Source organism: Babylonia areolata, chromosome 13 (assembly GCF_041734735.1).
Source record: "Babylonia areolata isolate BAREFJ2019XMU chromosome 13, ASM4173473v1, whole genome shotgun sequence".
Lineage (NCBI taxonomy): Eukaryota > Metazoa > Mollusca > Gastropoda > Neogastropoda > Buccinidae > Babylonia > Babylonia areolata.
The window spans coordinates 13,211,443-13,219,269 of record NC_134888.1 but is presented as its reverse complement, the minus strand read 5'-3'; positions in this window follow the sequence as shown (position 1 = coordinate 13,219,269).

Here is a 7,827-nt window from a genome sequence, read left to right as displayed (position 1 = left end):
CTCCGCATACGACGAAGCTCACCGCGGCTGAATGGGTGAGATGCTGTCAGTCGTCCATCAGTGGCGGCATAAACTATCCATGGGTCTGCCACAAGGGTCTCCGCTTTCTCCTGTCCTCTACAATGTCTACACGAAGGGCCTTGCAGACTTAAACAACAATGGAATAGCTCGGGTGCTTACTCTTGCGGATGATGGCCTGGTCTTCAAAACTTCGAAAGATGCTCAGGAAAGAACAAAAGCCGTCCAGAAACAACTAAACAATATTGCTCAATGGTGCAAAGACACAGGATCTTCCATCAATCCAGCGAAAGCCCAAACGTTGCTGTGCACCCTGAACAACAGAACCGCGAGCAAATCATCACCTTCTGTGTCATTCGATGGGATTCAGATCGAGAAAACTGAATGCCTACGCTACCTAGGAATACACTTCGACAGGATGCTGACCTTCAGAAAACATACGGAAAATACTGTTCTCAAATGCAAAAAAGGCCTTTCAGTCTTAAAGGCAATGGCAACCAAAGGTATTGAACAACGCCACCTCTTCCTGCTATACCAATCACTCGTCCTCAGTGTGATCGACTACGGACTTGGGCTAACAACACCGTCTCAAAGCAACCTCTTAAAATTAGAAAGAGTTCAAAATGAAGCTATGAGGCTGATCCTTGGAACAACAAAAGACACGCCCACAGAAACCATGCGATACCTGCTTGACCTTCCTTCAGTGCAGGCCAGAAACAAGTTAGAACAGGTCAAGACCTACTTCAAAGCATTAGAAAACCCTCAAAACCCACTGCATGACGCAATCAAACAACCAAAAGGCAGCCGTCTAGGACGAGGAAGATCATGGATGGGGCAAGCAGAAGACACAATCCAGCTAGTATGCCGACTACAAGACCTGAAAGAAACAAAAGAATGGGAGAAAAACCCCGAAAACCTCAACCATCTTTTCAACACAGCCATTTCACCCACTCTAGGAAGACATTGTCAGGAATGGCCAGAGGGCAAAACTGATGCGGAAGTGAAGCTACTCATAGAAGAAAACAGTAAAGAAGAGGACATCATCATATACACAGATGGCTCAGTCACCAAAGACCAATCCGGTTGGGGATTCACTGCGAAACAAAATGGAAAAACAGTTAGGGAAGAGAATGCTGCCTACAAAGTCACAACCTCCAGCCTAAGATGGAAGTTGAAGCTGTGACACATGCCCTTCAGTGGCTATCGTCCATCCATACGCCCGGAAACCAACATGCCATGATTCTAACAGACTCAATGAACCTCATACAGAAAATTGAAAACGGAATGGGAAGCCCAGAGTGGCATAAAGCAATGCGCAACTTTCAGATAAAAAAACCTCACATGGTCATACTGCCCGGGACATGCAGGAGTTAAGGGAAATGAGCGAGCTGACAGACTTGCTGGTAACGCAACACCAACGAGCGGCCTACATCTAGGAAAATCGGAAATCCTCAGAAAAGTCAAAGAATATCAAAAAGAACAGGTACAAGGCCATCACACCATCGATCGCCTCAAAGAAATAAAAGCAGAGAGAGGGAGCGGCCGTAAAGGTAGAGCACGATGCTTTGCAAATCAAACAAATATCGGCATCATTTCCAAACCAACATTGCGCAAATTTCTTCAAAATGGAACAGAGTCTCTGTGGGCTTTTCCAAATAGAATAGACTGAGCAACACACTAGACGCCACGTTCTTGGCATCAGAGATCTTTTCCCATCCCTCTTGCGGCCAATCAGTGGCAGCCTCTGTGCGTGTGTGTGTTTGTGTGTATGTGTGGGTCTGTGTTTTTGAATGCGTTTGTGCATGCGTGAAAGTGTAAGTGTACACAAGTGTCAGGAGAGTTCTGTGCATGTATGTGTGTGTGTGTGTGTGTGTGTGTGTGTGTGTGTGTGTGTGTGTGTGTGTGTGTGTGAGGGGGATGTGGGGGTGCAGGGAGGAGGTGAGGTAGAGGATGAGGTATGTGAGTGTATGCATGCCTACACTGTGGGAGCAACAGGATATTGGAACGTATATAATAATTATATATATATCTTTGTATATATGTGTGCGGGGTTGGGGGTGGGAGATATGGGCGTGTGTGTGTGTGCTTGTACAAGTAAGCGTTCATCTGTGTGTGAGTGTGTGTGTGTGTGTGTGTGTGTGTGTGTGTGTGTGTGTGTGTGTGTGTGTGTGTGTGTGTGTGTGTGTGTGTGTGTGTGTGTGTGTGTGTGTGTGTGTGTGTGTGTGTGTGTGCCGTGGAAGCTGCGATACATAGACTAGAAATGAGTGTGTGGAGGAGGGGGCAGAGGAGGTGCAGGGAAATTTGTGGTGTGCGTGCGTGTGTGTGTGTGTGTGTGTGTGTGTGTGTGTGTGTGTGTGTGTGTGTGTGTGTGTGTGTGTGTGAGCTCATGTACGTTTATATGTATTTGACTGTGCTTTCATATCTGTGAAACTGCGTTTTGGGGGCATATCTGTTATGCATGTGTGGGTGTATGTGTGAATGTGTGTCTTCATGTTTTATATTTATTTGCTTATTTATTATCATTGTTGTCTTATTTATTTAATTATTTATTTATTATTATTATTATTTTATCATTATTTTCATTACTACTATCTTTTTTATATCATAATTATTATTTATTTATTTATGTATGTACGCTTATCTATCTATCTATCTATCTATATATATATTTTTTTTTTTCTCAAGGCCTGACTAAGCGCGTTGGGTTACGCTGCTGGTCAGGCATCTGCTTGGCAGATGTGGTGTAGCGTATATGGATTTGTCCGAACGCAGTGACGCCTCCTTGAGCTACTGAAACTGAAACTGGCGGCATATGATTTTTAAACTGAGTGGTGACAGCGGTCGAGATCTATCTTAGGTCTCAGTGCAGGCTTTCGGAGCAGGGCATCAGTGGCAGGTAGCCCCCCTCCCCCCCCTCCTACACACACACACACACACACACACACACACACACACACACATTCACACACACACACACACACACACACACACACACACACACACACTGGGTGTCTGGGTGTCATTATTGATAAAGATCTGTCTCGAAGTACTTAAGTAAACGTCTCTCAAATAGAATACTTCAACTAGCAAAAAATCAAAAAGATCCTTAATGTCCATTCACGAAAGCTCTTCTTCTGTGCACATATTCTGCCAGTAATCGATTATGCGTCAACTTTATGCTGTAGCCTCTCAAACTTGAAGATTATTCACCGTATGTATAAAAGAGCACTGAAAATGATATTGTTAAAACCGAACTCCCTGACCCCAATGGACTATAAACAACATAATATATTATCTTTTCACAACAGGCTGTACTTCAACAAAGCTGTTTGCATGCATTATGTTATGTCTGGAAATGTTCCAAAAAAGATTGCAGACACTTTTAAAACTAATGAACACAGACACAACCACATGCTCTGCATACCCAGACCAAGAAACAACCTTTACAAATCCAGCTTTCTGTATTCTGGTGGAAATTTATGGAATAATCTCCCACTCACTCTAAAGAGTATCGTAAATAAAAACGTGTTTAAGAAAAATCTGAAGAATCACCTCATTGAAAATAATTAAAGTAATACAAATTTTGATCTGTTTGTCTAATATTTCTATTATTTGTGAAATGTTTTGTATATGCTTGCGTTGGCAAGGATTTTGTACTATATGGGGGAACATGTGCATGTGGGTGGGATGGGCATGGTGTAATTGTGTCCGAGAATTTGTGTTCAGTGGTGTGTGTGTGTGTGTGTGTGTGTGTGTGTGTGTGTGTGTGAAATGGAAATGCAATTGTGTATTTCTTTATCACAATATTCTTGTATATATATATATATATATATATATATATATATATATATATATATATATATATATGCATTTTATTGTTATTGTTGCTCTTCATCTGCATGTTTCTTCCGTCTCTCTCTCTCTCCTATTTATTTCTTTTTTTTCCTTCTTTTTAATTCTTATTTATTTATTTTTATCATTATTATTATTATTTTCATTGATGGCTTGATGTAAAAAAGCAATTGTTGCTTATTCGATTTACCATCATGAAATAAAATCTTGACTTGACTTGACACACCGAGTCTTCTACAGACATAATAAACAGATGAATACAGGAACGGTAAATAAATAAATAGATTAAAAAAATTTTTTTTAATCAAATGTGGCGGAAAAAAGCCCATTTGAGCAAACACGCAAATACATATAGGGCCTAAACAAGTGTTCAGTTTTTCCTTGGCAATGGAGTGAAAAAATATAATTTCCCGCCAAATCAACTGACAGACAGAAACTGAACTGAATTCACTGACCGGGGGGAAAAAACCGGCAAAAAACAAAAACAAAACACCTGACGACGGTATGCTTAGAAGGAAATGATGAAGGACTGATTTAAATTTCAACAACAATCCGCACGACTGGTGTGTGGAACATGATACATATTATGGCTTCAGTTCACGAAACTGACAACTTCAGATGGTCAAAGCCATAGCCAGAATTACTTTTCCAAGTTACGTTTTAAGCCCAAAAGCCTCGAAATGGAACTTATTCAGTGACCTTGACATTCATTAAAGATTACTTGGCAATCATGATGAATATCACGAGAGACTAGACGTCACATTTTCCCTCTTATTTGAAGAATGACAGTCATTATCGTCAAGTTTAAGTAGTAATAATCGCTATCAGAAGAATTATGTCAGCGCAGAGAAACAATTGTAAAACGGTGCAGATTTTGAGATGGACATTGAATGTATGATTCTACTCCACTTTCAACAGCCCGCACCCCCCTCCCCCCGCCCCCGCCCCACCCAAACCACCTTCACCCTCGACTTTAGAGTCACGACTGCCCTCCATCCATATTCTTATGTATCTGGGTTTTTTTTTGTTTTGTTGTTTGTTGTTGTTGCTTTTTTTCTTTCTTTAAAAAAAAAAAAAATCTATGTCCTACACACTGCCTCCGACCTGGCCCAATATATCACTTAAAATTCAGACAGTTGTGGAGGCCCCATTCTGTTTGTCCATCTTATCCGCCTTGACTGAACTTATGCGCGACAGTCAAGGTTATCATTTTGAAAGTCGGCATGAATGTCTGGTTGCTGTTGTTGTTGTTGTGGTGGTGGTCAGTGGTGGTGGTGGTGGTCACGGTCGTAGTCACTGGTGGTGGTGGTGGTGGTGGTGGTGGTGGTGTGTGTGTGTGTGTGTGTGTGTGTGTGTGTGTGTGTTGCCGCTTTTTTTTTTTATATGTTTGCTGGTAGGTTTTTGTGTAATACACTGTAACATATTTTTCTCCTTTGTTATTACGTTTTTGCAATCATTGTATGTAAAGCTCTTTGAATGTTAGGGAACGCTATATAAAGTTCCATTGTTATCATCATTACTATATGTATTGATAAAAATGTGATACAGACTGGATGGGTCAGCGAAATATACATAGGGGGTAGCCTATATTCTGGAGGGGAATGGCATGGCCCAGGCTGGTTTAACCCTGGGGGTTAAAGTATCCCCATAAAGAATCATCAGGATGACCAAGACCAACCTGAATATATGGACAGGCCTTTCAAACTGAAGGAGTTTAAAGAAGCCGTAAAGTCTTTGCAGGACAAACAATCTCCAGGTCCTGACAAAGTCACGAACGAAGTGCTAAAACACCTTGGCACCAAAGCAAAGACCAAACTCCTTGCTCTCTTCAACAACAGTTGGAAGTCGGGGCATATTCCACAGAGCTGGCGAGAAGCTGACATGGTGCCCATCCAAAAGAAGGGCAAAGACAGAGCCAGGGCTGATAGTTATCGCCCCATCAGCCTCACTAGCTGCGTGGGCAAGCTCCTAGAGCGTATGATCAACTCGCGCCTAGTTTGGCACCTGGAGAAGAACAACATCATCACTCCAGAGCAGGCAGGCTTCCGCCAACATCATTCCACTGAGGACCAAGTGACCTACATAGCCCAGAAGATCGAGGATGGCTTCCAGGACAAACAGCATACACTGACGGTGTGGATAGACTTGGAAAAGGCATACGACAAAGTCTGGAAGGATGGCTCCGGAGGAAGCTCCAGAAGAGTGGTGTGACTGGCTGTATGTACCAGTGGATCTCGCAGTACCTGAACAATAGGAAGGCCCGAGTCCATGTCAATGGAGCATACAGTCGGAAGAAGACACTGAGAGAAGGAGTTCCTCAAGGAGGTGTCCTCAGCCCTACACTATTCCTCGTCTTTATCAACGACATCATCAAAGATATGCCACGCAAAGTCCAGGGAGTCATCTGTGCAGACGTCTTGTCCTATGGTGCTCGGAAGAACACCCCACAACTGCCAACTACAGACTACAGCAGGTGCCGAATGTTCTCCAAAGCTGGACAAAACAGTGGATGGTGACAAATAATGCCAAAAAACTCCACTTACACAGTTTTCAGCCTCTCACCCAAAAGAACAGAAGGCCAACGTGCGCATCAGTGGACAAAGTCTGCTTGCTGAGAACAACCCCACGTACCTGAGAGTCACTTTTGACAAACGCCTGACGTGGAAGAAGCAAGCAGAGAAAGCAGAATCAACTGAGAGCAAAAGTACGACTTGCCCTCATGAAGAAGCTGGCAGGAACAACGTGGAGCGCAGACAACACGACCCTCAGGAGGCTGTACACTGGTAGAGTCAGGCCAGTGCTGGAGTATGGCATGACTGCACGGGGCACTACGGCCAAGTCCACTTTGAACGGATCAGCAAGGTTCAGAATCAAGCTACGGTCCGTATCATCACAGGGGCCATGAAGTCTACGCCATTTCAGGAGCTTGAAGCCATCACAGAGCTCCAGCCCCTTGAGGACGGCAGAGACGCCAAACTCCTGACCCAGGCTGCCAAGTTCAAGAGGTTGCAAGTCCATCCCATGAAGGACAGACTGTCCCAGCCAACAAAAGGACATCTGAAGAGAGGGAGGTTCATACATCAGAGCAGGATCCTAGAACGGCAACATCAGGATATCCTTGACCATGCCCCCAAAGTGATACCCCGGTGTCTTGCCGTCCCTGCCTGGAGCGAAGGAACCCCTCCCCTCAACCAGTCCAGCACCCCTGGTGTTGGCCCCAAAGATTCCCAAAGCAGCCCTGAAAGAAAGTCCCTCACCCTTGAACACCTCCACACCCAGTTCCCCAAAGAGTTCTGGACTCATGTCTACACTGACGGCTCTGCGACAGATGTCATTCGGAACGGAGGGACAGGAGTCTATGTTCAGTATCCAGGAAGCAGAGAAGAAAAGATCTGCTTCGCTACCGGCCTGTACTCCACAAGTTACAGAGCCGAAGCAGAAGCCTTGAAAACAGCAGCAGCCCACAAGTAAGGCACTGCGAAAGAGCAGATGGACAGGTCTACCAGCTACTCTGAATCCAGGACCATCATTAAGGCCAAGCTGCAGAACAAATGGAAGCAGCAGCATCCACGCCACAACATACCCGTACTACCTGCTGACTCGTCGAGAGCAGGTAGCCATTTTCAGGCTCAGGACAGGCCACACCGCCTGAAACACCACCTACACACGAAACTCCGTATCGGTGACACAGAGCAGTGCCCCTGAAGAACAGCCAGACAACAGAACATCTGCTGCATCCTGCCCGCTCCACCAAGCGCTCCGAGAGAAAACCTACCAGCGGCCCGGAAGCTCTACGGAGGACTGGAGGACCTGCGACGTAATGCCGCCTTCGTCGAGGAGACGGGGGAATCCATCTGATAAATGACGAACGAGACAACAACAAAGTGTGTACTCGAGGTATAAACTAGCCAGGGGCAGAGTTCGGCCTGTCACACGGGAATTTCCACTCGCTTTCTC